The sequence below is a fragment of the Eriocheir sinensis genome, chromosome 20, assembly GCF_024679095.1.
Source record: "Eriocheir sinensis breed Jianghai 21 chromosome 20, ASM2467909v1, whole genome shotgun sequence".
NCBI classification, from domain to species: domain Eukaryota; kingdom Metazoa; phylum Arthropoda; class Malacostraca; order Decapoda; family Varunidae; genus Eriocheir; species Eriocheir sinensis.
In genome coordinates this window covers 19,170,131-19,197,887 of record NC_066528.1, presented here as the reverse complement: position 1 = coordinate 19,197,887, position 27,757 = coordinate 19,170,131, and the positions used below count along the sequence as shown (strand labels likewise).

At 42.1% G+C, this 27,757-nt stretch overlaps 1 protein-coding gene across 1 annotated transcript in view; it reads right to left on the bottom strand.

The window, feature by feature from the left end:
- LOC127001082 (inter-alpha-trypsin inhibitor heavy chain H6-like) overlaps positions 1-27,757 on the bottom strand; it is a gene marked incomplete at its 5' end in the record, with an annotated part of 204,296 nt that overhangs the window by 115,068 nt on the left and 61,471 nt on the right. The gene's annotated exons all lie outside the window — the stretch shown is intronic.

Sequence of the window (27,757 nt, the reverse complement as noted above, 5' to 3'; positions counted from 1 at the left end):
GAGGAGGAGGAGGAGGAGGAGGAGGAGGAGGAGGAGGAGGAGGAGGAGGAGGAGGTGGAGAAGGAGAGTGAAGAAGATGAGGCGAGGGGTAGAGAGCATAGGAAATGAGAAGAAAGAAGAAGAGGAAGAGAGGAAGAGGAAGAGAAAGAGGAGGAAAAGAAGAAGGAGGAGGAGGAGGAGGAAACGAAGAAGAGAGAGAAGAAGACGAAAACAAAAACGAAAAAGAGGAAGAAGAATGAGGACGAAAAAGAAAAAGAAAACAAAAAACAAAGAAGAAGAGGAGGAGGAAGAAGACCAGGAGGCTGAGGATGAGGATGAACAAGAAGAGGAGGAAGAGGGAGAACCAAAGGGGAGGAGAGGACGAGGAGGAGGGGAAGGGAGGACAACAGAAGGAGGAAGAGGAAGGGGAGTGAACCAGGCTCAGCAACAAGACTTATAACACACATAACTCAGCAAGGACGAAGTGCTACTCGGTTAGGACAAGCTGCGTTGATTCACTACAGCGGGGACACGAGTTGGCGGGGCCGCGCGGGAGACAAACAGATACCCTCTATAACCCGCCCTCGCTCAACCTCATCGGCTCCCTGACAAATGATACTAGACAGGCTGGGAGGAGGACGAAGGGGCGAGGCGAGGGTTGGGGAGGAAGGAGGGTAAGGGTAGAGGCTGTGGAGGGGTGTCTAGGTTCGTGAGGGTTAATGAGTCTTGCTGCGTTGGATTTGGGATAGGATGCAGATGAAAGGATGTTTATGGTAATGGCTAGGTTAGGTTAGGTTAGGTTAGCGTCTGTTTAGGTTAGGTTAGGTTAGGTTAGCGTCTGTTTAGGTTAGGTTGGGTTAGGTTAGGTTAGCGTCTGTTTAGGTCAGGTTAGCGTCTGTTTAGTTTAGGTTAGGTTAGGTTAGGTTAGCGTCTGTTTAGGTTAGGTTAGGTTAGGTTAGGTTAGCGTCTGGGTAAGTTAGATTAGGACAGTTGGGGTTTGTGAAGGGATGCAGATGGTGGGATAAATATATACTCTAGATTAAGTTAAGTTACGTTTGATTAGGGTATGGTTAAGTTAAATTAGGATACATAAGGTTTTAGAGATATGTAAATGTAGGAAAAAATATATTGTAGGTTAAGTTTAGTTTGACAAGGAATTGGTTAGGGTTTGGACTGGTTAGGTTATGTTATTATAAGTTAGGTTGTGATACGTGTGGTTGTGACAGGTTATCAAAAGACACTCAGGATTGGTGGAAGTGGTGATAGTAGTAGTAGTAGTAGTAGTAGTAGTAGTAGTAGTAGTAGTAGCAAAAGACATAACAATTAATTAGGAACAGCAAAATTAGCGCTACAAGCCATAAAAAAACGCACTAAAACAATAAGTAGACACATCAGCGGTAATAACAATAAAAAACAACAGTAACAAGATTAGCGGCAATGATATTATGATTAGCACCAACAGTAATAAACGCTGGAGTAGAAACAATAGTAGAAGTAGTAGTAGTAGTAGTAGTAGTAGCAACAAATGACAAAACAACAAGAAAACAATAAGGAAAACAAGACTTAACACCACAACCACAACCACCACCACCACCACCACTAACATTTATACCCGTAATGAAAACAGCCACATTACAACAAGGAAGGCGAAGGCAGAGTCACGTTCCTCAGGTGTAATTACAGGTGAAGCGAGCAAGCTGTTATTACCTGGCTGGGGGGAGACGCGAAGACAAACATAACCGGAACAGAGAGGCAACAGGTATACGTCAGGTAGCCACTCAGGTAACGAGGAAAAGTGCGTGTGTGTGTGTGTGTGTGTGTGTGTGTGTGTGTGTGTGTGTGTGTGTGTGTTTCTTTTTTCTTCCAAGGTTAGCGCTCACATCCCCGTTCTCATTTCGGTTCATCTCTTCTTCCTCCTCCTCCTCCTCCTCCTCCTCCTCTTCTTCATCTTCTCCATTATTATTATTATCTTCCCTTCTTCTTCTTCTTCTTCTTCTTCTTACTTGTTTATCTTCTCTTCGCTCAACGTTCAAACTTTTCTTCTTATTATTTCTCTCATATTCTTTCCTCCTCCTCCTCCTCCTCCTCCTCCTCCTCCTCCTCTTGATTAATGTCTTGTCCTCCTCAACCAAGCCTTCATGAGGAAAATATTACCTGATATATATGAAGAGAGAGAGAGAGAGAGAGAGAGAGAGAGAGAGAGAGAGAGAGAGAGAGAGAGAGAGAGAGAGAGAGAGAGAGAGAGAGAGAATAAGAATGAGAAAGAGAAAAAAATGAATTGCGTCTCATCTCCTCCTCCTCCTCCTCCTCCTTCGCTATCCTTCATTCTTTTTCTCCTCATTCTATTCTTTCTTTTACTTTCCTCCTCCTCCTCCTCCTCCTCCTCCTCTTTCCTTGCCTGTCTCCGTCCTTGTCCTGCAATTTCTTTCCATTTGCACTTCTTGTTTCTCCTCCATTCTCCTTTCCCTTCATTTTCATTCTTATTTTCTTTTTTCCCTCAATTTCCTCTTTTTCCTACTCCTCCTCCTTTCCTGACATTCTTTTCTCTGTCCTGCATTCTCTCTCTGTTTGCTTGTCCTTTATTTCTCCTCCTCCTCCTCCTCCTTTTCTTGCTATTTTCCCTTCTTTCTCCTCCTTTTCCCATACTCCTTTCCCTCTTTCCCCTGGTACATATCTCTTTCTCCTTCTCCTCTTCTTTCCACGACATTCTCCTCTACTTGTTTTGCATTTGCGCTCCTGTTTCTTCTCCATTCTCCTTCCCTCCATACCCTTCCTTCCCACCTCTCCCTCTTCCCTCCCTGCAACACATTCCTGGAGGCGCAAGAAAGAGCAACAAAACCCAGCATAAACACTCCTGAGAGCGTTCAGCGGGCGTGTGTGGCTGCCGTCCCGCTGCGCGCTGAGTATCGTCTAAAGACACTCAGGCGGCGGCGTGTGGGCGAGCCGCGGCGACCTGCTGAGGAGGGCGACGAAGGAGGAGCGTGAGAAGACCAGGTGCGGGGTGTGAACGAGCGTAAGGAGACCGTGGGAAAAAGGAGAGTGTGCTGGGAACTTTAGGTCGGGTGAGGGAGGTTAAGGAGAGTGAGGCTGTTCGAGGGAAGAAGAGTATAGGGAAAGGATGGTTAAGGAAGGAAGGTTAGGGAAGATGGTATAAGGAAGGAAAGGGAAGGAAAGGGAGGGAAAATAAAGGTAAGAGAATTGAAGGAAGGTAGGGAGAGAAGATAAGGGAAAGAAGGGCTATGTAAAGAAAGGAAAGGAAGAAAGGAGAGGGAAGGTAAGGGAATGGAAGGAAGAGAGGAAGTGGAGGGAGAGTAAGGGAAAGTAAGTTTATTTAAGGGAAGAAAGATACAAGGAAGAAAATATAAGAAAAAAAGAGGAAAATGATAAAGTGATGAAAAAAAAAGAAATAAAAAGAAATTAAGAAAAGTAAAGAGAAATAAGTGAGGAAAAACAAATAAGAAAACACATTAAAAGTTCATGAAAGAAAAGGGAAAAAAAAGATAGAGAAGAGAAAGATCAGTGAGAAGGGGAACAGTTAAGAAAAGTTAAAAATATATGGAAGGAAAGGAAAAAAAAAATAATGATAGATTTGTAGGTTAAGTAAATACAAGTTAAAAGACCAATGAAGAGAAAGGGAAAAGATAAAGAGGAGAGAAGGAAAGGGAAAAAAAAGATAGATTTGTAGGTTAAGTAAATACATGTTAAAAGAGTAATAGAGGGAAAAGGGAAAAGATAAAGAGGAGAGAAGGAAAGGGAAAAAAAGATATATTTGTAGGTTAAGTAAATACATGTTAAAAGAGTAATAGAGGGAAAAGGGAAAAGATACAGAGGAGAGAAGAGTAGAAGGAGGGAACAGGTAAGGACACACAGGTGCGATAGGGCAGGTAAACACAGCTCGCGGTGGTCGGAGGCGGCGGAGCATTGTAACACCTGAATCTTTAGCCGCCGGTCACTTTCAACCTTCAGAGACAAAGTTTAGCAGCTGGAAGGGGAAAGTTGAGGCAGACAGGTGGGATAAGGCAGGTGGAGGCTTCTTGGGACCCTCCAACCTGCCAACTTCAGGGATCAAAGACGTATGGTAGATGAAAGGCCTGGAAGATGGTAACAACACACACACACACACACACACACACACACACACACACACACACACGAAGTTAGTCTAGTTATATAATATGTGCGACAGGAAAAAATGGCTTTATTATAAGATTTCTACGTATGAACTCTTCAGAAACTCACAGAAACCTTTTAAAGAGTTGCATAAAAAGACATGTAATATTCCAGTTTCCTGAATTTCATAATACGTCTTGTGACCTTTCAACAACACACGGTCAGAGCAACAGCAAGGATTATTCACGTTAGGTTAGGTTAGGTCAGGTTAGGTTAGACACACACACACACACACACACACACACACACACACACACAGCAGCATATACAGCGTTGTCATTCTTTAAAAGGAAACTACAAAACTTAAAAGAAAAATACCAACTATGAATATCCTGTCCTCTTTAATGATCTAGGTTGTTATATACGTATACATTAAAGAAGAGAGACAAGACTACAACATACAGCCTTTAACTACACCGAGGAAACAAATTTTAAAAGGCACAGGATTCTTCAAGTAAAGTTAGGTTAGGCAGAAACACAGAAAATAACAGCAAATATGAATAACGTAAAGGAGAGAGAGAGAGAGAGAGAGAGAGAGAGAGAGAGAGAGAGAGAGAGAGAGAGAGAGAGAGAGAGAGAGAGAGAGAGAGAGAGAGAGAGAGAGAGAGAGAGAGAGAGAGAGAGAGAGAGAGAGAGAGAGAGAGAGAGAGAGAGAGAGAGAGAATCATTACAGCATAGTTCATGTAAGTCTAAAGAAGCTAACACCGACACAGACACACAGACACGCCTGTGAATGCCCTGCTGCTGCCTGAATGCCTGCCTGTGAATGCCTGCCTCTTAAACCTTTTCCTGCCCAAAAGAGTTCTATTTAAGGGCTTTTAGGAGTTTTTCATTTCTGTTTAGTTTTAGGGCATTTAGTAGTTTGACACATATTTGGGTTTTAGGCATTTCCAGGGGTAGTTTTATGACCCTGGTGGTAGTTTGACACACATATTTGACTAGGTTTTCATAAGAGTTTTCGGCATTTCCAGGGGTAGTTTTATGACCCTGGTGGTAGTTTGACACACATATTTGACCAGGCTTTCGTAGGAGTTTTAGGCATTTCCAGGGGTAGTTTTATGACCCTGGTGGTAGTTTGACACACATATTTGACTAAGCTTTTGTAGGAGTTTTCGGCATTTCCAGGGGTAGTTTAATGACCCCGGTGGTAGTTTGACACACATATTTGACTAGGCTTTCGTAGGAGTTTTAGGCATTTCCAGGGGTAGTTTTATGACCCTGGTGGTAGTCTGACCCTTCTTGTGTACCGTGAACCTAGTGAAACAGTCATTACAACCCGACTGATCTCATTTTTGGTCTTTGGATATAATTGATGCAAGAAGTGGAAGCGTCTTAAAATATCAACCCCGGACTCTTACGAACGACCCCTATATAAACGACCCCCTTACGAACGACCCCTTAACGAACGACCCCTAAACGAACGACCCCTTAACGAACGACCCCTTCATGAACGACCCCTTCATGAACGACACCTTCCGAACGACCCCTTTACGAACGACCCCTTCACGAACGACCCCTTCCCACCCCCTTCCTTCTCAAGACGTTATGCGAAGCTCCTCAGAAAGTTATTACGCCATTCTTTGCCTGCGTCCATGATTTAAAAGCTTGAGAAACGCCGTCATAGAGTAGACTTTAGGTGCCAATAAAGTTAATGTATAAAAGAAGTAAAAATAATAGGAAGAGAAGGAAGAGGAGGAAGGAGTTAAGAGGTAAGAGGCGTGAAAGGAGGCTAATGGAAGGAGCACATAAAACTCAAGAAGAAGAGGCCAAGAGTAAGAGGAGAGAACATACAAAAAAGTGATGAATGAAGGAAGGAAACGAAAAAGGAGAAATAAGAGGAAGAAAAGGCAGACAAACAGAAAACAGGACGAAGAAAGAAAGGAGAAGAAAAACATGCACAAAATAAAGTCTATGGCGTCAGAATAAAAGAAGGAAGAAAAGGAAACAAGAAAAAGATAAAGAAGGTTATGGAAGGAAAATACATGAAGGAAAAGTGAGAAAAGAAATAAGAGGAAGAGAAAAAGATACAGAAAGAGAAATCTACGGCGTCTGAATAATGAGGGAAGGAAGATGAACAGGAGAAAGAAAGAAGAAAGGAAGAGGAGAAAGAGGAAGAAAGGAAGAAAATACAAGAAACAAATTTGAGAAGATAGAAGAGAGGAAGAAGTGGCACAATAAAGAAATCTACGACATACGGATTAAGGAAGAAAGAGGGGGAGGAAGAGAAGGAGGAAGGAAGGACGAGGAGGAGGAGAAGAAGCAGGAGGGACGGAAAAGGAGTAGAAGGAAGGAAGGAAGCGGAATAAGACGCAAGTAAAGTTTTTTCTTGCAGTGTTACCAACAAAGATGCATCGATCAGGCCTTGAGTACAGACGATGCCTTCAATACACGGCCCAGGGAGTGTTGCGATAAGATTCAAGGCTGGATGCTGCGAGGAGAGGAGAGAGAGAGAGAGAGAGAGAGAGAGAGAGAGAGAGAGAGAGAGAGAGAGAGAGAGAGAGAGAGAGAGAGAGAGAGAGAGAGAGAGAGAGAGAGAGAGAGAGAGAGAGATAACTTTCTTCCTTCCTGTTCATCTCTTCTTTCTCTTTTCTTTCTTTCTTCCTTCCTTCCTCTCTCTCGTCTCTTTCCCTCTTTTTTCCCTTTCTTTCTTTCATTCATATATTCTTTCCTCTTCATTCACTCATTCATTCACTTTTTCTTTCTCTTTTTTTACCATTTCTTTCATTCTTTTTCCCTTCTATTAATACATTCTTACTTTCTTATTTTCCTTTATCAATAACTTCCTTACCCTCTTTTCATCCATCATCCTTTCTTTCCATCTTTCCTGCCAATATTCCATCCATCAAACTCTCCATCAATCCTTCCTTCCTTTCTTGATTCCTTCCATCCATAAGTTTATCCTATCCTTCCTTCATTATTCGTTCAGTCAAACCATCTACCCCTCCTTTCCTTCCTTCCTTCCATTCCTTCCTACTGAACTTCCAATCTTCTAGCCAGTCTTCCTTCCTTCCTTCCTAACTAACTTCCTTCCTTCCTTCCTTCCTAACTACTGAACTTCCAATCTTCTAGCCTGTCTTCCTTCCTTCCTAACTAACTTCCTTCCTTCCTTTATTACTTCTATCAATTCACCAATTCATCCAACCATCCATGCATCTACAAACCCTTAAACCTTTCCATTAATCTATTCATCTATCTATTAATTTCTGCGGGTTTAACATCCATATTTCTTTTACAGGGACAAAGTGGATAGCATGAGAGTTGACAGCGTGAGAGAGGAACAGCCACCCATCCACCCACCCACCCGGCTTCACCTGCCTCCTCCTCCTTCCCACACCCACCCACACCCACACCCACACACACGCCTACACCTTCCCCTCCTTCTTCCCGCCTACATACACACACACACACACCAACACCCACTCACATACACTACAGCAACGACCCCCAACCCCCTTACCAACGCCCACATCCCCTTTCACTCCACCCCCGCCCACACACTCACATCTGCACCCACCCACACACACACTGCCGCTCGTCCCTTCACAAAGAACGAACGCCCAAAATATCCACCAGGCGGCGTTGGGTGCGAGAGCGTCAAACATTTGAGCCGCGTCACGAGTCTTCATGCACCACCTCCACCTCTTCCACCTCCACCACCAGCATCCCCAACATCCCACACCGGAACAAAGAGGGAGAGCATGGAGGAGGAGGAGGAGGAGGAGGAGGGACGGGATGACAGTAGGGGTAGGGAAGGGAAAGGGGATGCTGGAGGAAGAGGAAGAGGAGGAGGAGGAATAGGAGGAGGGACGGGATGACAGTAGGGGTAGAGATGGAGAAGAGGAGGAGGAGGTAGGGAAAAGGGAATGCTAGAGGAAGAGGAGGAGGAGGAGGAGGAGGAGGAGGAAGAGAAGGGTGTGACATAGGAAGGGGGGATGAAAACATGAAAACATAGAAGAACAGGCAACAGCAGGAAAGCCTTTAGCGTATAACGAGGCTGCCAGCTTTAATAATTTCAATCAATTAGTCAGGCACTTCAGCGACCTCGGAAACACAAGAAAACCAAAACAAAGGAAATGAAAGAAAACAAACGAAAGCAACTTGTACAAATATATGCATTTAATTGACTTTTCCCGCATTGAAGAAGAAACGGTCAAGGCGATTTTTAGACTAGTTGATCAGTGCAGGATGATTGTTGCAGTGACGGATAACTTGATTGTAGAAATGAATAAAACTTTCCTACTGTCGCCTCGCACGAATCTACCTATCTATCTATCTATCTATCTATCTATCCCTTCGTATTGAGCTTCATCAGGTACTAGAAACGAGAATCAGACCTTTCCATAGTAGTGTTTTTTTTTTTTCCAGCGTAAAGGGTTGTGTCGCTTTAGTCGTTCTTCATACAATGGAGGAGGAGGAGGAGGAGGAGGAGGAAGGGAGGAGGAGGAGGTAAGGGGAGAGAGGACGAGGAGGAGTGGGAGGAATTCTAGTATGAGGAGGAGGAGGAGGAAGGGAGGAGGAGGAGGAGGTAGAGAGGGAGGTACAGAGAGAGGACAGAGGAGGAGGAGGTGTAGTTGTAGTAGGAGAGAGGAGGAAGAGGGAGGAAGGAGGAGGAGGAGGAGGAGGTGTTGTAGTAGTAGTAGGAGAGAGAGAGGAGGAGGAGGAGGTGTTGTAGTAGTAGTAGGAGAGAGAGAGGAGGAAGAGGGAGGAAGGAGGAGGAAGAGGAGGAGGAGGTGTTGTAGTAGTAGTAGGAGAGAGAGGAGGAGGAGGAAGAGAGGAGGAGGAGGAGGAGGGAGCGGGCCAGTAACAGAAGCAGCAGCAGCAGCAGACAGTGCCGCAGGAGGGAGGGCGAGCGGCACCGTGATTGGCTGGCAGGCTGCGGCAGGTGTAGTGGCGGCGACCAATCAGCGGGCGGCCTGGCGTGGCGGGCGATGACGTCACACCGCCTCAACGGGACCCTGCACGCCTTTGTTGGAGTAGTTGCAGCAGTGAGGCGCCGCGTGCAGGACGGGCCGCGCGGGGCTCACGTAGACAGCTCAAGGGCACAAAAAAAAGGAAACAATAATAAAAAAAAAAAGCCCGCTACTCGCTGCTCCTAATGGGTTCAAGAGAGACAGGGAAGGATTGAAGGAAGGGAAGGAGAAGGAACCCGGTTAAGCTTCTCTGTGGGCTTGGAAAACAGTCGTAATGGAGACCAGAAACGTTTAAGAATAAGGGTCATATTTTAAACATTTCGGCGCCCAAGAACACGTAATTTACTAGTCTTTCGTGGGAGTTTAGGGCATTTCCAGGGGTACTTTGATGACCCTGGTGGTAGTCTGAGCCTTCTTCTGTACCGTGAACATTAAAGAACACGTAATTTACTAGTCTTTCGTGGGAGTTTAGGGCATTTCCAGGGGTACTTTGATGACCCTGGTGGTAGTCTGAGCCTTCTTCTGTACCGTGAACATTAAAGAACACTCATTAGAACTTGATTAACCTCTTTTTTGCCCTTTGGAAATAGTTAGCATCTGACAATACCAACCTCACTCTGACTGAACATTGACGGACCAGCAGCGCCAGGCATCCCGACCCCTTGACCTAACGCGCATGTCTTCAGCATCAACATAAAAAACACTATGGAAAACTCTGATCTCTCCCTCTCATTACCATCATTTTTAGCCTCAAGAAAGAAGATAGAAGGGAAGAAAGAAAATGTGAATGAATGAATGAATGAATGAGTGAAAAGAGGAAGGAGGAAAACTTACTAATTCTTAGCATTAACAATAAGCAGATGAGTTAATGACATGAAAACTGTACCTGTTAATCTATCTATACCTTCATACCTAACTATTTACGAGACTATTTATCCTTCATCTCGTTCATCTCCCTGACCACAAAAAGGATGCTGTCTCTTTTATCCTTTCCTCCGAATAAGAATCGACGACTAGGGAGATGAATGAATCGATGAATGTCCAGCCACACACACACACACACACACACAGAGCTAGATTGCTAGATTGTCGTACTCAGCCTTTTATAATTCCCGACTTTCGACCCAAAACTGTCTCCTGTGCCCTAATAACGAGATTCATTAATATCTATCGTTAAAACAGTTAATTCCTGATGTTTTTTGACAATAGTTAGGCATCAGAAACAGGTAAATATTAAGCTCTGAGTACGATAATCTGGAAACGGTGACACACACACACACACACACACACACACACACACACACACACACACACACCATGTACTCCCCTCCTCCTCTCCCTCCCCTCCCTTGAGCATCCCCTTCCTTCCCCTCCAATCGCGTGTCTTTCTCTACTTTATTCTAAACACTAAAAATTTATTTCATGTTTCAAACCTGGAAATTTGCTCCTCTCAGGTAAGCATTTTTCCTCCCCTCCCCTTCTCTCTCTCTCTCTCTCAATATATTTTTTTTTTGCGTCAAGAAAAAAGATAGAAGGGAAGAAAGAAAAGAAGAAAATATGAATGAATGAATGAGTGAAAAAAAAGAGGAAAAAAAGAAAGGAAACAATGAAGAGAGGAAGGAAGGAAGGGAGGAAGGGAGGAAGGGAAGGAGGGAGGAAGGAAGAAAAGAGATAGCCAGAAAGAAATGAGTTACTTCTCTCTCTCTCTCTCTCTCTCTCTCTCTCTCTCTCTCATCATTATCATTTTTCGGCCTCAACAGCATCGAAGGTTTCCGTTCTTTGCGGGGAAATATTTATCCTGGCGGTCCGTAACGAGGTGAGTTCCAAGTCTGCTGCTCCGAGTAATGATATGCAATGCACCAATAATAATAAGAAAAGTATGAAAAACAACACTACTACTACTACTACTACTACTACTACTACTACTTCTACTACTATCAACAGGTCTTCTGGTGTCTGTTATTCCTATGTATTCCTATGTACTACTACTACTACTACTACTACTATTACTACTTTTTCTTCTTCTTCTTCTTCTTCTACATCATTATCTGTTTCTTCTGTTTCTTCATCTACTACTACTTTTACTACTACTACTACTACTACTACTACTACTACTACTACTACTACTACTGCTACTGCTACTACTACTAATACTACTCCTATTACTACTACTACCTTCGATTCACACCTGCTTAAATTTGAACAGGTAAATCTTGGACACCTGTGAATTTTGAAAGAAAGGGAGACTAAGCCTTCCTAAATACACCACCACCACCATCACCACCACCACTATCACCACCACTATCACCACCATCAACACTACACTATGACCCTTCACCATCTCTATCATACCTATTAACATCACTCTTCTAACCCTACGTATCGACATTCATAATTAGAGAAAATCGTTTAGTTCTACATTTCCTTATTTTTCTTTGTCTTGTGTCTGTGTGTGTGTGTGTGTGTGTGTGTGTGTGTGTGTGTGTGTGTTTGTCCTGAGTAATGGTAACGGTAATGGGGTGATTGTGATGGCTACTGCGAGTGTTTGCTATTATGTATTATGGCTATTAATGATTATGGCTTCTTCAAATTGTGTATAAGTGTCGTAATAATATAAGTAAGCCTTCGTTGTTCTCTTTTGTTTACGTTATTGATTGTTTTCTTGTGTTTCTCCGATCATCATATTTTCTCTTATTATTATTTAGTATTAGTAGTGGTAGTAGTAGTAGTAGTAGTAGCAGTATTAGTATTGGTAGTGGTAGTAGTAGTAGGAGGAGAAGAGAAGGAGGAGGAGGAGGAAGAGAATTAGTAGGAGGAAGAATATGAAGAGGAGGAGGGAAAGGAGAATGATGTGGAAGAGGATTAGTAGGAAGAGGAGGATGAAGAGGAGGTGGAGGAGGAGGAGGAGGACAAGTTGTAGTAATGATAATATGCAGTAGAAGTAGTAGTAATAGTAGTAGTAGTAGTAGTAGTAGTAATAGTAGTAGTAGTAGTAAGGAACAGAATACCCTCCCCCTCTAGAGAGTTTAAATGAACTATACAAAACATTAGGCCATAAAAGGGGAAGGTTAAACAATGAAAAAATAAAAATAAATAGAAATATAAATAAAATGAAAATTATAAGATAAAAAATGTGAAATAAATGACAACGAACAGCAGACTCTTGGCCTTCACAACATCATTGGGAAAACAGCTCAATGATTAAATATGCATGGATTAAAACTTCTATATAATTAAGGAGCGTTAGAACAAAGAGCTTTTAAGGTGAAATGATATTGATTGATGGCAAACCTGGTGAACCGAATATGCTGAGAGGTTAGTCGAAACTTTGAGTGTATTTGATGATTATGATAAACTGGTATCGTAGAATGCAAAATAAACAACAAAACGGCGATTCTCAAGATTAATGTCTATGTTAAAAATCAAAAAGTTGATCAGAATAAAAATAACCAACACAACGAGTTTTTCAATCTACATACAAAAAAATTCGTGGATGTTATATTATATTCAAACCTTCCCGCGTCTGGTTCAATACAGGTATAATCAAGTATGTGTGTATACGTTCCTAGTGTGTGTAAACCTTTGTCGGGATTCGAACCCAGTGGTCACGGGTTGATTGGGGGTCTCGCTACCTGTATACCACGAACACCTCATTGAATTTGTGTTGGGTATCGATGGTCAATAGTAATGTTATGTTCCAGGGACCCTTAATAGTGCTTCAAGTCGATTGGCCTGGACACACATACCTGGCGTTGTTTTTCTTCTTCATCGATAAGTTTGTTTGAAATTCTATGTTTGGGATATGCATATACGTGAAGCCTTAGCGTATGACCTCACTTTCGCTTTTGCCTTATACCAATGAAGGGAAATGTAAAAAGTAATCAATGACCTAAGCAATTACAGAAGGAAAAGAAAATAGTAATCGACAAGAGAAAAAAAATGGAAGAGAAAAGAAAGAAAAAATGAGAAAACCAAAAGAAAAAAGAAAGGAATGGAAGAAGAGAAAATATAGTAGTAATTGATTGTCTGAGAAAGTACAGAAGGAAGAGAAAGTTAAGTCTGGTGTTAGCGGACCAACCGGCCTACTGCAGACTCCTTACGTTCTTATGTCCTTAAAATGAAACGAGAAAGAAAATCTGGTGTTTAGGAACCGAAGAGTTTTAAATAAATGCAAAACTATAAATAACGTCAATTAACGAAAACATTTAGGCCCTGAGAGTTAAAATATATAGTAACCACTCTTAAAATACCCAATGTTAACGAGCCCTTAAAAAAAACATATTAGTCACCCTTAAAATACTCAATGTTCAACGAGCCTTAAAAATATATGTTAGTCAGTCTTTTAGTATTCCCAATGTTAACGACCACTAAAAACACATATTAGTCACCCTTAAAATACCCAATGTTAACGAGCACTAGAAATACATATTAGTCACCCTTAAAAAATATCCAATGTTCAACGAGCCCAAAAAATGTTAGTCAGTCTTTTAGCGTTCCCAGTGTTCAACGAGCCTTAAAAATATATGTTAGTCTGTCTTTTAGTGTTCCCAGTGTTTAACGAGCACCAGAAAATATGTTAGTCACCCTTACAATCCCCAACGTTCAACGAGCCCAAAAAATAAGTTAGTCAGTCTTTTAGCGTTCCCAGTGTTCAACGAGCCTTAAAAATATATGTTAGTCTGTCTTTTAGTGTTCCCAGTGTTTAACGAGCACCAAAAATATGTTAGTCACCCTTACAATCCCCAACGTTCCCTCAGCCCTAAAAATGCAGCCCACAAATTGAAAAAGGAGATAACGGTCACAAAGGGTAGAGATAAAAAGTTTGGCCTTAATGAACGGATTATTATTCTTCACGCGGGGAATAATGAATCTTGGTCTGTCCGCACGGCTGTCTGTATGTCTGTCTTTCGGTCTGTCTGTGTGTGTGTGTGTGTGTGTGTGTGTGTGTGTGTGTGTGTGTGTGTGTGTGTGTAATCTGATGTGTCTATTTTTCTTTGTCTTCTTTATTTCTGCCTGTCTGTCTGTTTGTCTGTCTATCTCTGTCTGTCTGTCTGTATTTCTCTCCTTCTGTCTGTTTCTGTATTTCTGTGTTTTTGTTTGTTTTTCTGTCTGTCTGTCTGGCTGTGTGTGTGTTTTCTGGTGTGTCTATCTTTCTTTCTGTCTTCCTTTTTGTCTGTTTGTCTATCTCTCTGTCTGTGTCTCTTATATATATCTCTTTCTGTCTGTTTCTGTATTTCTTTCTGTCTGTCTGGCTGTGTATGTGTATTATGGTGTGTCTTTCTTTCTGCCTGTCTGTCTCTATATATGTATTTTTCTCTTTCTGTATTTCTGTGTTTCTGTTTGTCCAGTCTGTCTGTTCCAAACGCACCCTCCCACCCTCTCTCCCTGCCTCCACCCCCATTTCCCGCCCCCAACAACCCCCATACTAGCCCCGCACCCTCTACCCCCCCCTTCAAGAAATCGCCCCCCACCCCCCTTTTTCCCGCCACCCAAACACCACTGCCGTCCACCGCCCTTCCCCGACACCCAACACCCCTACCCGCCTCCCTTTCCTCACCCACAGAACGACTCTCCCCTCTCCCCCACCGCCTTTCTCCGCCCCCTTCTGAATCCCCCCCCCCCCCACCCACCCCTTCAACGCCCCGCCACAGTGATTAAGATAATTCCACACTTTTCCTGCTAAATTGCAAAGTTTACCAGAGCAACTTGTCTTAACCAACTTTCCGGCGCTGTTTTCCGACTCTTGCGGCGCGAGGCTGAGGCGATGTGAGCGATGGATTACGACGCACACACACATAAAAGAATGAATGAATGAATGAATGAGTGAATGAATGTGTGAGTGAATGAAGCGGAAAAGGAAAAAAATGAGATCGAAGAGGATGAAGAAAAAGAGGAGAAGGAAGAGAAGGAGAAGGAAGACGAAAAAGGACACGAGAAGGAGGAGGAAGGGGAGGACAAAGAAGAGGAGAACTAGGAGGAGGAAGACGAAGAAGAAGAAGAGGAGGAAGAGGACGAAGAAGAAGACGAGGAGGAGGACGAGGAGAAATAAAAGAAGAAGAAAGACGAAGAAGACGAGGAGAGCAATGAAGAGGAGGAAGACGAAGGAGAGGAGGAGAAAGACGAAGAAGAGGAAGATGAAGAGGACGAAGAGGAGAAAGAAGATCGAAAGGAAGATAAAGAAGCAGAAAAGGAGAAAAATGAGATGGAAGAGAAGGACGAAGAAGAAGAGGAGGAAGAGGACGAAGAAGAAGACGAAGAGGAGAACGAGGAAAACGAAGAGAAAAACAAGAAGGAGGAAGAAAAGGAGAAGGAAAAAGAAGAAAAAGAGGATATAGAAAAAACACTCCATCACCATCATCTTTCAATTCGAGTGTCACAAAGTATCAAAAAGAACAGAAGGAGGAAATACAAGAAGTTCCCCAATCAATCCTCGCACACGGGCAATACATCACCTCTGTCCCTCGCCTTAATAATTTCCCTCAGGAGTAACTTTTTTCTCCCTTCACTAACTAATACATTTCTTCGCCCCCCCAACCCCCTCCTCCCTCTCTGATGTGCGTACTAAATGGACCACCGCTGCGTACTAAGTGGCCAACGTGTGAGAGGGAGGAAATCGAGCACTCTTAAGATAATTCTGCATATAACCTTGCGTACTAAATGGACCACCGCTGCGTACTAACTGGCTAACGTGTGAGAGGGAGGTAATAGAGTACTCTTTAAGATGAGTTTCCCTTGACCTTGCGTACTAAATGGATTGCTGCTGCGTACTATTTAGCCGAGGTAGAGGAAGGAGGTTTTGTATGTGGTTGTGAGGGAGCCCTTGCTTGACCTTGCGTACTAAATGGATCCCTGCGTACTAAATGGTGGAGGCAAGGAATTAGATAGTATGTGCTGTTTTTCCCTTAAATTTGCGTACTAAATGGAGTCTTCCGTACTAATTAGCGAAGATCGATGAAGGAATTTCAGAAGGGAACAGTTATAATATATTTCCCGCTTATCTTGCGTACTAAAAGGATCACTGCGTTCTAACTGGTCAACGTAAAGAGAAGATTGTATAGTGTGTGTGTGTGTGTGTGTGTGTGTGTGTGTGTGTGTGTGTGTGTGTGTGTGTGTGTGTGTATGGGAGGATAGAGAGGGAGAGAAAGGCAACACTCGTGAGGTTACAGATCTGCGCACCGAGGTAACGCGCCCCCACTTAGGCACGTACGGTATGTTGGGGTTTGTGTCTAAGGGTCGTTGCAACAGTGTGTATGGTTTCTGCTCTCTCTCTCTCTCTGTATCTATCTATCTATCAATCTTCATCTCTATCTATCTATCTTTCTCTCTTTTCATTCATTTCTTTCTTTCTTTCTTTCTTTCTCTCTTTCACTTTGTCTCTATCTCTCTATCTATCTATCGCATCTTATCACTTCTCTCTTAACTATTACACTTTACTCCCAAGGGTACAACTTTGAGCACAGAGGCAAGGCGCACCACACTCCAGCACGACCGTATTGTTTGGGTACGGCCTCACGCGTCCACACTTCCCCGCGAACATTCCCCGCCCGGACTGTTGCCAACTTGTTGGAACACACGATGGCACTCAAGTTTCGTCCCATTGTTGGCAGGAATGTTAGGGCGAAGTTGGCAGGGAACGGAGGACAGGGGAAGCCACGAGTCTGTCCACGCAAGGCAGGTGAGTCTCTACTATTATTATTACTACAACGAGTATTACCATTATTGAGGTACACGAAAGGGCAACAAAGGGGAAAGTAGAAACGTTGATATAGACCCAATCAGTCCCCTATTGAGTAACATGGAGGGGAAAATGAAGGGACAGTACCAATAGCGTAAGGATAATAAAAATGAGTGAAAAAAAATGACAATACCTAATGAGTTAAATGCATAATATTGGACGGGGAAGAAGACGCCAAACTAGAATACACTGAAACCTCAATCATATTTTTTTTATATATATAACTTCCTAAAACCTATGCTATTTATGGGAAAAAAAGAGTAAACTGGACCCAGAAAACGATATTTATCACCTCCTTATCAAGAATTATAAAGAGGTCAACATGAGACTTCTTAAAACCTAACCAGACGTGTGATGCCGATATAAGAACCTTTCTGAACTCCCATGCAAGGGATGAAAAAGAGTAACACACAGAAAAACCTACCACCAAAACCTAACCAGACGTGTGATGCCGATATTAGAACCTTTCTGAACTCCCATGCAAAGGATGAAAGAGTAAACTGGACCTAGAAAACGATACCTACCACCTCCTTATCAAGAATTATAAAGAGGTCAACATGAGACTTCTTAAAACCTAACAAGACGTGTGATGCTCATTTAACAACCTTTCTGAACACCCATGCAAGGGATGAAAGATAAAACTGGACCCAGAAAACGATACCTACCACCCCTTATCAAGAATTATAAAGAGGAAAACATGATACTTCTTAAAACCTTACCAAACCTTACCTTACCAAATAAGAACCTCTCTGAACACCCATAGGAGGAATAAAAGAGTAAGCTGGACACAGAAAATAATACCAACCTGTTCCTTGCCAAGCTTTACGAAACAACATCAAACTTCACAAACAAACAAGCCGTGTAATACCAGAGTAAAAACCTTTGTGAGTTCCTACACGATGAAAGAGAGAAGAAAATAGACAAAGAACAAGAAGACTAACACTCCCCCATTAAGACTTCGAGGCGGCATGAGACTTTTTAAGACGAACAAGACGCTTCATGCTGACATTACAAACTTCCATTAGACGTGAGAGCCTTGAGTCAGCGATGAGAGGCGAGATGAGAGCCCTAGAGAGCGAGAGCAAGAAATGGAGACCGCGCCCACCCGCCCACCCGCCCGGAAGGAAAGAGAAAAGATACGAGATAAGAGTTGAGCGAAAAATAGTAAATAGGATAAGTAGAATACAGATAAAAAAATGATGAGAGCGAAAAACAATGAAAAGATGATATATAGAATGTGGAGAGAGAAGAAAACGTATTAAAAAGGGATAAGTTAGATGCAAAAAGAAGAAAATAAAGGATGAAATAGCAAAAAAATGATAGATAGAGAGGAAAGGGAAGAAAACACAAGCTAAAATATAAAAAAAAGGAATAAAAGATAAAGAAAAAGTAACGAAAGAAAAATATAGTAAAAAAATCGAAATAAAACGCAGAAAGAAAATTATTACGACGAAAAATGATAAAAATGATAAAAAAAATAGAGAAAAAACAAAACCAGAAAAAATATAAGAAAAGAAAAACAGAATGCAGAAATAAATATATAATAAGAGTAACAATAATAAACAGAAATACAGAAAAAAAGAAAAAGCGGAGGAGAGGGGAGAGAAAGAATTGAGATGACGCAGAAAGGAAGGAGTTGACTAATGGAGGCAGATTAGGAGAAGGAAAACGGAGGAGAGATGAGGCGAACTGACTTAGGGAAGGAAGGAAGAGAAAGAAAGTAGCTGAAAGGGTAGAGATGAGAAGAAGATGAATGAGGAAGAAGTTGAATAATGGAGGTAGATTAGGAGAAGGAAAGGGGAGAGGAGATGAGGCGAATTGATTTAGGGAAGAGAGGAAGAGAAAAAGTAGCTGAATGGATGGAGATGACAAGAAGATGAATGAGGAAGAAGTTGAATAATGGAGGTAGATTAGGAGAAGGAAAGGGGAGAGGAGATGAGGCGAACTAATTTAGGAAAGAGAGGAGGAGAAAGAAAGTAGCTGAACGGATGGAGATGACAAGAAGATGAATGAATGAAGATGAATAATGGAGGTAGATTAGGAGGAGGAGGAGGAGGAACAACATGACTCACAAGCAACACAGATACACACACACACACACACAAACACACACTCATAAACTACAAGATACACATTGCAAAGGCCCGCGGGGTGCATAACGCTGGTCTCTCCTCGGCAATGCGTCTGTTGTGCAGGTACGATAAACATAATGCAGGAAAATATACGAGTTCGAGATTGATTGTGACTTGAATTGGAAGGACTGTAATGATGGAATGTTTTGTTTAGTATCCCTTCTCCTCCTCTTCCTCCTCCATTTGCGCCCCCTCCTCCTCCTCCTCCTCCTCCTTATTATCATCTTCCTCGCCTCCTTCTTTATTTCGTCTTCTTCCTCCTTCTTCCACTGTTCTTTTTTTTTTACTATTTTCTGCTTCATTTTTTTTTCTATATATTCTTTTTACTGTTATTTTTGCAATGTTTCGCTTCGTTTTCTCCTCCTCCTCCTCCTTCTCCTCCTCCTCTTCCTCCTCCTCCTCCTCCTCCTCCTCCTCATCATCATCATCATCTTATTCTCATTGTCTTCCTCTTCCTCTTCTTCCACTTGATCCATCTCCACCATCTCCTCCTCTTCTTCCTCTCCTTCTCCACTTTGTTTTCTTCTCCTCTTCTTTCACTTCATCCTCTTATTCCTTATACTCCTTTTCCATCTACTTCTTGTCATCTTCCTCTCTTACTTAACCCCCTTCTACTACTTCACCTCCTCCTCTTCCTCTTCTTCCCCCTCCTCTTCCTATTCAAGCAAACTATAGGTGGTTTTTCGTGTGTCGTTTCTTTCCCTTCTGTCTCCTCTTCCTCCTCTTCCTCCTATATCCTCCAACTCTTCTTCCTCTTTATATTCACCTTCTTCTCCTCCTCCATCATCTCTTCAGCAACTAACAAACTATAGGAGGTCTTTCGTGTCGTTTCTTTCCCTTCTGTCTCCTCTTCCTCCTATATCTCCTCCAACTCTTCTTCCTCTTTATATTCACGTTCTCCTCCTCTTCCATCTCTTCAGCACCTAAGAGGCAGACTGTAATAACTTTGGGTTCCTCTGTGTTCTTTCTTTCTTTGTTTATCTCTATTCATACTTCATACTTATACTGTTGACCTCTCTTCCTCCTCCTCCTCCTCCTCCTTCTCGTCCTCCTCTTCCTCCTCGATAACTAAAGAGGCAAACTGTCATAGGTCTCCCGTGTCTTCTCCCTCTCTCTCTCTCTCAATGACTGGGGACTAAATGTTAATAAAAGGGAAGGGAGGAAACAAGCGTGTAGAGCCTGACCTTTCTGTCGTGCTGAGAAATATTTGATTAGCTTCTATAATTGACGCCCTCTAACATAATTAAAACTCTCTCTCTCTCTCTCTCTCTCAAACACAAACACACACGCACAAACTTTACCAATAGATATAATTCACTTCATATTCAATTCGCTTTCCTGTGTTTTCTTTTCTTTCTTTTATGTTTTTTATTTTGTTTTCCAGACGGTATTGAGAGACTGTGTGCGTTTGCGTGTGTGTGTGTGTGTGTGTGTGTGTGTGTGTGTGTGTGTGTGTGTGTGTGTCCGTGAGCGCGCGCGATAGTGTTTGTGTTGCCTCTCAAAAACAACAACGATATTTTACATTCTAAACTTTTCACTAAACCGTTTGATCGTTCGTTTGACGTTAAAAGGACGCTACAAACTGCTGCTGCTGATGCTGATGATTATGATGACGATGAGGAGGAGGAGAAGGAGGAGAAAGAGGAGGAGGAGGGGGAGAGAGAAAGGATGAAGAGGGAGAGAGGATGCAAGGGAAGGGAAGGAATGAGAGAAGGGCAAAAGAGAGAGGATGAGAAAGAGGAGGAAGATGAAAGAGAAAACAGAGAAAGAGAGTTTGATAAAGACATAGACAGATAGATGGAGATAGATAGATAAGTAAATATATAGATAGATTATGAGAGAGACAGACACACAGACACACAGAGAGAGTCAACAGGAGAGAGAGAGAGAGAGTTTTAATATAGAAAGAGAAAGAGTTATAATCATGTTAGAACGCGTCAATTAAACACACTAATCAAATATTTCCCGGGATGACAGAGAAAGGTCAGACCCTCTCTCCCCGCTCCCTTGTCACAGTCTGTCCTCCTGTTATGCGCCGAACACACAATCGATCTAAACTTACAACGGGAAAAATATTTATAACAACTTAAACTAACCTAACACAATATACTTATAGATAGACAGTAGATAGATAGACAAATATAGATAAATTAATAGGTTGATAGAGATTACACAGACAGAGACCAATTATACTGTGCCTACTTATTACGGTATTAAAAGTACGGGCAAAAAAATGAAAAGGAAGGAGAGGGAAGGGAGGGTCAGAGAGTGGGAGGGGAAAAGAGCCAATTTAGCTTCCCAAAAGACTCGTGTTTGTCCTCAGCACTTAAGAAATGAGAGGGAGGGAAAGGACGTGTTTGTGAGGAAATGAGATGGAGGGAAGAGGAGAGAAAAAAGGAACTGGTTAGGGACGAGGGAAAGGGAGTAGATGAAAGAATGGAGATACAGAGGAGAGGAAAAGGAGGAAAAGATGACGATGTAGGAGCAAATGTTTGAAGGGAAAGACAAATGAGAGGAACTGATTTAAGAATGAAGGGAAAAGGAGGGAGATGTACGTGAAGGAGGAAGCAGATGAAAGGGAGGAATTAGAAGGGAGAGGAGGAGGAAAACAAAAAAGTAAAAGAGAAAATGGTTGAAGAAAAAGAGAGGTGAGAGAAGGATTGGAATATGAGGTTAGATTTACAGGAGCTAACCTATGTTTATGCCAACCGACCTCTTGCAGACTGCCGACACTCCAACCCGTCTCAAACTCTACGGATCTAACCTGCCAGAGTTCACTTACTATACTAATTAATATTAACACATAAAATTACATTACCTTTACATTACGATGAGAGAGAGAGAGAGAGAGAGAGAGAGAGAGAGAGAGAGAGAGAGAGAGAGAGAGAGAGAGAGAGAGAGAGAGAGAGAGAGAGAGAGAGAGAGAGAGAGAGAGAGAGAGAGAGAATGGATACAAGAAAACATTAAAAAAGAATGATGAAAAAATTATATTACTATCATCAGGGAACTGCATAGGTGAGAATGTTGATTATTTTCCGGTATAAGTTGTAATGTCCAACCTTGAATCCTAATGACGGCTATTACGGAGTTACACACGTCCTCCATTAGAGATAAAGTCGGGGTAATCTTGTCAATTTTTTCCACTAAGAGTCTGCATGCAAATCGCTTCCTCGTGCTTTTAATTATACAAAAATAAGTCAAAAGTGGGATATTAGAGACAGCACCAAGGACACACACACACACACACACACACACACACACACACACACACACACACACAGAATCCCCGACTGAGACTGTGTGTGTGTGTGTGTGTGTGTGTGTGTGTGTGTGTGTGTGTGTGTGTGTGTGTGTGTGTGTGTGTGTGTAAATAACTTCAGCGTGAGACATAAAAATACACAGAATCCACACTAGCCATTTTCCTCTCCTCTCCTCCTCCTCCTCCTCCTCCTCTTCCTCCTCCTCCTCCTCTTCTTCCTCCTCCTCCTCCTCTTCTTCCTCCTGCTCTCGCCACCTGTTTACTCGAATGAAAGGCTTGGGTTTACTCATTGCATAACACTGCTGTAAAATGCACTTGGCGTTCTCGAGAGCTGTGTGTTTTCGCAGGAGTGGCAACAGTGGCGCTCTTCAAGGACCCAGCAAATAGAACAGCTCGCCCGCCAGCCAGGGAGAGAGACAGACAGACGGACAGAGACAGACAGACAGAGGGACAGACGGAGAGAGAGAGAACTGATAAATGGAACAGCCAGCCAGTTAGCGAAAACAAACATAGATACGAGTAGATAGACTGGGAGATGAACAGAGAAATTAGTTAATAAAGTGAACAGCCAGACAGACGAAGACACACACAGACGCACGGACGAGCGGACAGAGGAGAACAGACAGACAGGAACAGCCGCACGGATAGACAGACAGGAAGACAGACGGACAGAGAATTGTACACACACACACACACACACACATACATAAGGTAACAATTTGACAGAAAACAGAGACAGACACATAGAAATACCAAATGACAAGGAGCAATAGAGAAATAGTTGCTGGTACACGAAACAGACAGTAAGTTAGACAGACAGACAGATAGATGAACAGACAGAAAGAGAAAGTAACTAATAAACTGAATAACAAGCTAGACGATAGACAGACAAATAGACAGACGATGAAATAGACAGATACAAAGCGAGCTGATAAAATTAAGACCCAGATGAAGAGAAAACAAGAAATAGGTAGAAATAAATAAACAGAGAGATGGAAAGGAACACAAACGAAGAAACACACAGACAAAAGAACAAACAGACAGACAGACGGACACAAACACACTCTTTAAAACATTCAATTACCAACGCACTCTCTTATTTACTTCCCATTTAAAAAGAATCCTACCCAAGAATTCTACCCAAAAGTTTCGTCTTTAGCATAGTTACGTAAACACACACACACACACACACACACACACACACACACACACACACACACACACACACGGGGCCTTCTCTTAATAGTCCCCATTAAGGAAAACACGAAGAGGAGGAGGAGGAGAAGGAGGAGGAAGGGAATAACGAGTGAATCTTTACCTGCGAGAGAGAGAGAGAGAGAGAGAGAGAGAGAGAGAGAGAGAGAGAGAGAGAGAGAGAGAGAAAGAGAGAGAGAGTTATTATGCCCTCCATTGTTACCTGTTCTCACTAATTAGAAAGGACCGATCACCTGCTGCGCACCGAGGAAAGTGAAATAGAGTGAAAGTGAAAGTGATGAAGGTGTGGGAGTTACCTGGAATCATTAGGACAGGTAAACTCTCTCTCTCTCTGATTCTCTTTAGTTTTTTTAAGTCTGGTTTTGGTATTTTCCTCCTCCTCCTCCTCCTCCTCCTCCTCCTCCTCCTCCTCTTAATCATCATCATCATTATATTCCGTCAACGTTAAATTCTCCTTCATTATAAAAGCTTCTAAATACTTAAACGATGAGAGAGAGAGAGAGAGAGAGAGAGAGAGAGAGAGAGAGAGAGAGAGAGAGAGAGAGAGAGAGAGAGAGAGAGAGAGAGAGAGAGAGAGAGAGAGAGAGAGAGAGAGAGAGAGAGAGAGAGAGAGAACAATAACAACAACCACCTTGACAGTAAGCTTCTCCTTTGTTATCTTTTCATTACATTTTTTTTTCCTCCCTTTTTTTCTCTCCATCCTTAACCTTCGTCTCTCCACCTGAACTTTTTTTCCTCCTCCTCCTCATCTTTACCTCCCCTTATCCTCCTCCTGTTATTTTTTCTCTCCTCCTACTCTCTACCTTTCCCTTCTATTATTCGCTTCTTCTTCTTCTTCTTCTTCTTCTTCTTCTTCCTTTCTTTCTCTTTTCTTCCATTCTAACTCATAATTTTTTTACGTAGGCAGAAAAATTCTATACCTCATTACTGGATTGAAATAAGGAGATAAAAGAGAAGGAGGAAGAGGAGGAGGATTAGGAGGAGGACGAGGAGGAGGAGGAGGAAAAAGGATGATAATGAATACAAAGATACAATTTAGAAGGAAGAGGGACAGAATGGAGACGGACATGAGGACAAGGGTTTTAAATGAAGACGAAGAAGAGGAGGAGGAGGAGGAGGAGGAGGAGGAGGAGGACGAGGAGGAGGAGGAGGAGGAGGAGGAGGAACCAGGTGCTTTTAGGTGAAGAAGAAATCAGAGAGAGAATAGACAGAGAGGAGGAGAGAGAATGAAAAGAAGGAAAGAAAGAAAGAAAGAAAGAGAGGAAGGGGGAATGAGAGAAAGGGATGAAAGAAATATAAAGAAAGAAAGATAAAGAGAAACAGAAAAAAAGCAAGAAAAATATATGTACCAAAAGAAGAAAGAAAAATAAAGAAAAAGAAAAAGAAGGGAAAGAAAGAGAAAGGGAGAGTTGTTATCCTGTGACTGAGGAAGAGGAGGAAGAGGAGGAGGAGGAGGAGGAGGAGGAGGAGGAGGAGGACCTGAAGGGATAAAGTTACAAATCGCTTCCCCGACTTTTTTATTCGTCCATCTATTTTTTTCTTCTTTATTTCACTTTTTATTATTTTTCTTTTCTTTTCTTTCTTTCCAAATAAAATAAAAAACAATATCTCGGTTCTTTTCCATTTCTTCTTTTCTTCCTTTCTCTATTTTTTTTATTTTCTTCCTTTTTCCTTCTTTTTCCTCCGCTATTCCATCCATCATTCTCTCTCTCTCTCTCTCTTATAATTATTCTTCCTTCCTTCCTTCTCTTTCTCTCACTCTCTATTTTCTTTTTATAGCAGTCCTCTCTCTCTCTCTCTCTCTCTCTCTCTCAGGCCTTAAATTCCTCTCTTTTGTGGGGATTTAAAAGGAGAACGAGACGAAGATGATGATATATTTCCTTCTCCTCCTCCTCCTCCTCCTCCTCCTCCTCCTCCTCCTCCTCCTCTTCCTCCTTCTTCTCTCTCTCTTCTTCTTCCCTTCTCTACTCTTTCCATTTCCTCAATCTCTACTTTTCCTTCTTATCTTCTATTCTACTGTATTTGTCTCTTCCTTTCCCTAGCTCTCTCCTCTTCTCCTCCTCTTTATTCCTCTTCTTCCTCCTCTTCCCTTCTCTCCTCTACAGCTTCTTCCTCCTCCTCTATTCTTTTCTTCTCCATCGTCTATTTTATTTTTCACTTACTCCTTGTTTTCTTTTTTTTCTTTCTATTGTTTCTTTTTCTCTCTCTTGCTCTCCTCCAGTTTCTCATTTCCTTCCTCTCTCTTTTCTCTCTTTCCTTCCTCCTCCTCCTTCTTTTCTCCTTCCTTTCCTTCCTTCTCTACCTTTCCTCCTATTCCTTCCTTTCCTCTTTTCTCTGTTCCCTTTCTATTCTTCAATTCTTCTCCTCCTCCTCCTCTTCCTCTTTTCCTTAACTTGATCATACATTTCCGTTACCAAATAAAAAAATAAAAAAAGAAAGAAAAGAAAAAAAAAGGAAAAGAATAAAAGAAAATAAATGAGAAAAAAAAGGGAAAAAGTACGACCGTTGACTTTAAGAGCCGTGTTTCCTTCCTTCCTCCTCCTCCTCCTCCTCCTCCTCCTGAGATGGGACAAATTGTGGGTTTTCCTCCGAGTCAGACGTTGACAGGAAGAGGACGCGACGTGAGGGAAGATGGAGGGAGGAGGAGGAGGAGGAGGAGGAGGAGGAGGAGGAGGAGGAGGAGGAGGAGGAGGAGAAGGAGGAGGAGGGAGAGTTTCAGAAAGTTGAGAGATGGGAGATGAAATATGAGAGAGGATGAGAAGGAAGACTTGGGAGGAGGTGGAGGAGAAGGAAAAGGAGGAGGAGGAGGAAGAGGAGGAGTTTAAGAAGAAGAAGAAGAAAAAGTTTGTGGAGGAGAAGGAAGACATTGGATGATGAGGAGAAATGGAAAGAAGAAAAAGAGAAAGAGAGAGAAAGGAAGAAGAGAAGGAGAAAAGAAGGAAGGAAGGAAGGAAGGAAGAAGAGAATGAACAAGAAGAAGGAAAACATAAGAAGAAAGGAAGAGAAGGAAAAAGAGTAAAAAAGTAAGAGGAAGAAGAAAGACAGAAAGGAAAGAGAGAGAGAGAAGGAGAAAAAATACAAAAGGAAGAAGGAGGAGGAAGAGGAGGAGGAGGAAGAGTGCACAGGAGGTGGGAAAGAGCAGAAGAAGGAGAGGAGATAAAGAAGAGAACCCAACACCTAGCGAAATTGTCCCTTTGATAAGAGAGAAGATAAGAGAAGGAGGAGGAGGAGGAAGAGGAGGAAGAGGAGGAGGAGAAGCGTAAGAAAAATAAAACGAAGAAGAAAAATTGGGAAAAGATTGAAGAGGAATGTGGATATGAAAGCAAGGATGAAAGGAAAAAAAGAAATAATATAAATCCAAACGATTGACCTAACCAGACTTAACCTGACAATATATTAAAACAGACCCCATTAGTTGACCATATATGTAAAGACAAGAAAAAGAGGGGATCGGGTTATTTAAGTCACCCCTCAAATCTACACATATCAAAAGGCAAAATATAGATTGAAGTAAATATTATAAAGCAAGATAGTTGAATTTGTATAAAGACGAAACCAAAGAACATATATAAAAAGAGATTAGGTTAGTTTAGTTCACCCTCAAACCTACACTCCAAAAAGTAAAATATGGATTGAAGTTATTGATATAGGTCTAGACACAGCGATAAACTATATAAAAGAAAACTAATACAGAGAATATATGTTAAAATGGACCCCGTTAGCTGACCATATATGTAAGGACCGAGTCGGGATATATACAAGAAAAATATGGGATCGGATTAATTAAGTCAACCCTCAAATCTACACATCTCAAAGGCAAAATATAGACAAAAGTTAAGTATATAAACCCACACCCTTGACCTAACGAGACTTAACCAGTGAACATATTAAAACAGACCCCATTAGTTGACCATATATGTAAAGACTGAGTGGGAATATATACAAGAAAAAATGGATCGGGTTGGTTAGGTCCGCCCCCAGTCCAGGTCTCCAAAGGTAAAATCCAGCGTTTAAGGGGAGAGGGAGAAGGAAGGAAGGGGCGGCAGCAAAGGGGAAAATTAATTAAAGAAGGGCAGAGAAGGGGGAATATTAAGAGATATTTGATTGCGTGATAGGAAGGGAGGACGGGAGAGAGGAATAAACACACACACGAACACACACAGACACACAAAGAAGGAGATAAATAGATAGATAGGCAGATAGATAGACATATAGATAGATAGATAGATACATAGAGAGAGAGAGAGAGAGAGAGAGAGAGAGAGAGAGAGAGAGAGAGAGAGAGAGAGAGAGAGAGAGAGAGAGAGAGAGAGAGAGAGAGAGAGAATCAACAAAACCAATATGTGACTTTATTTAT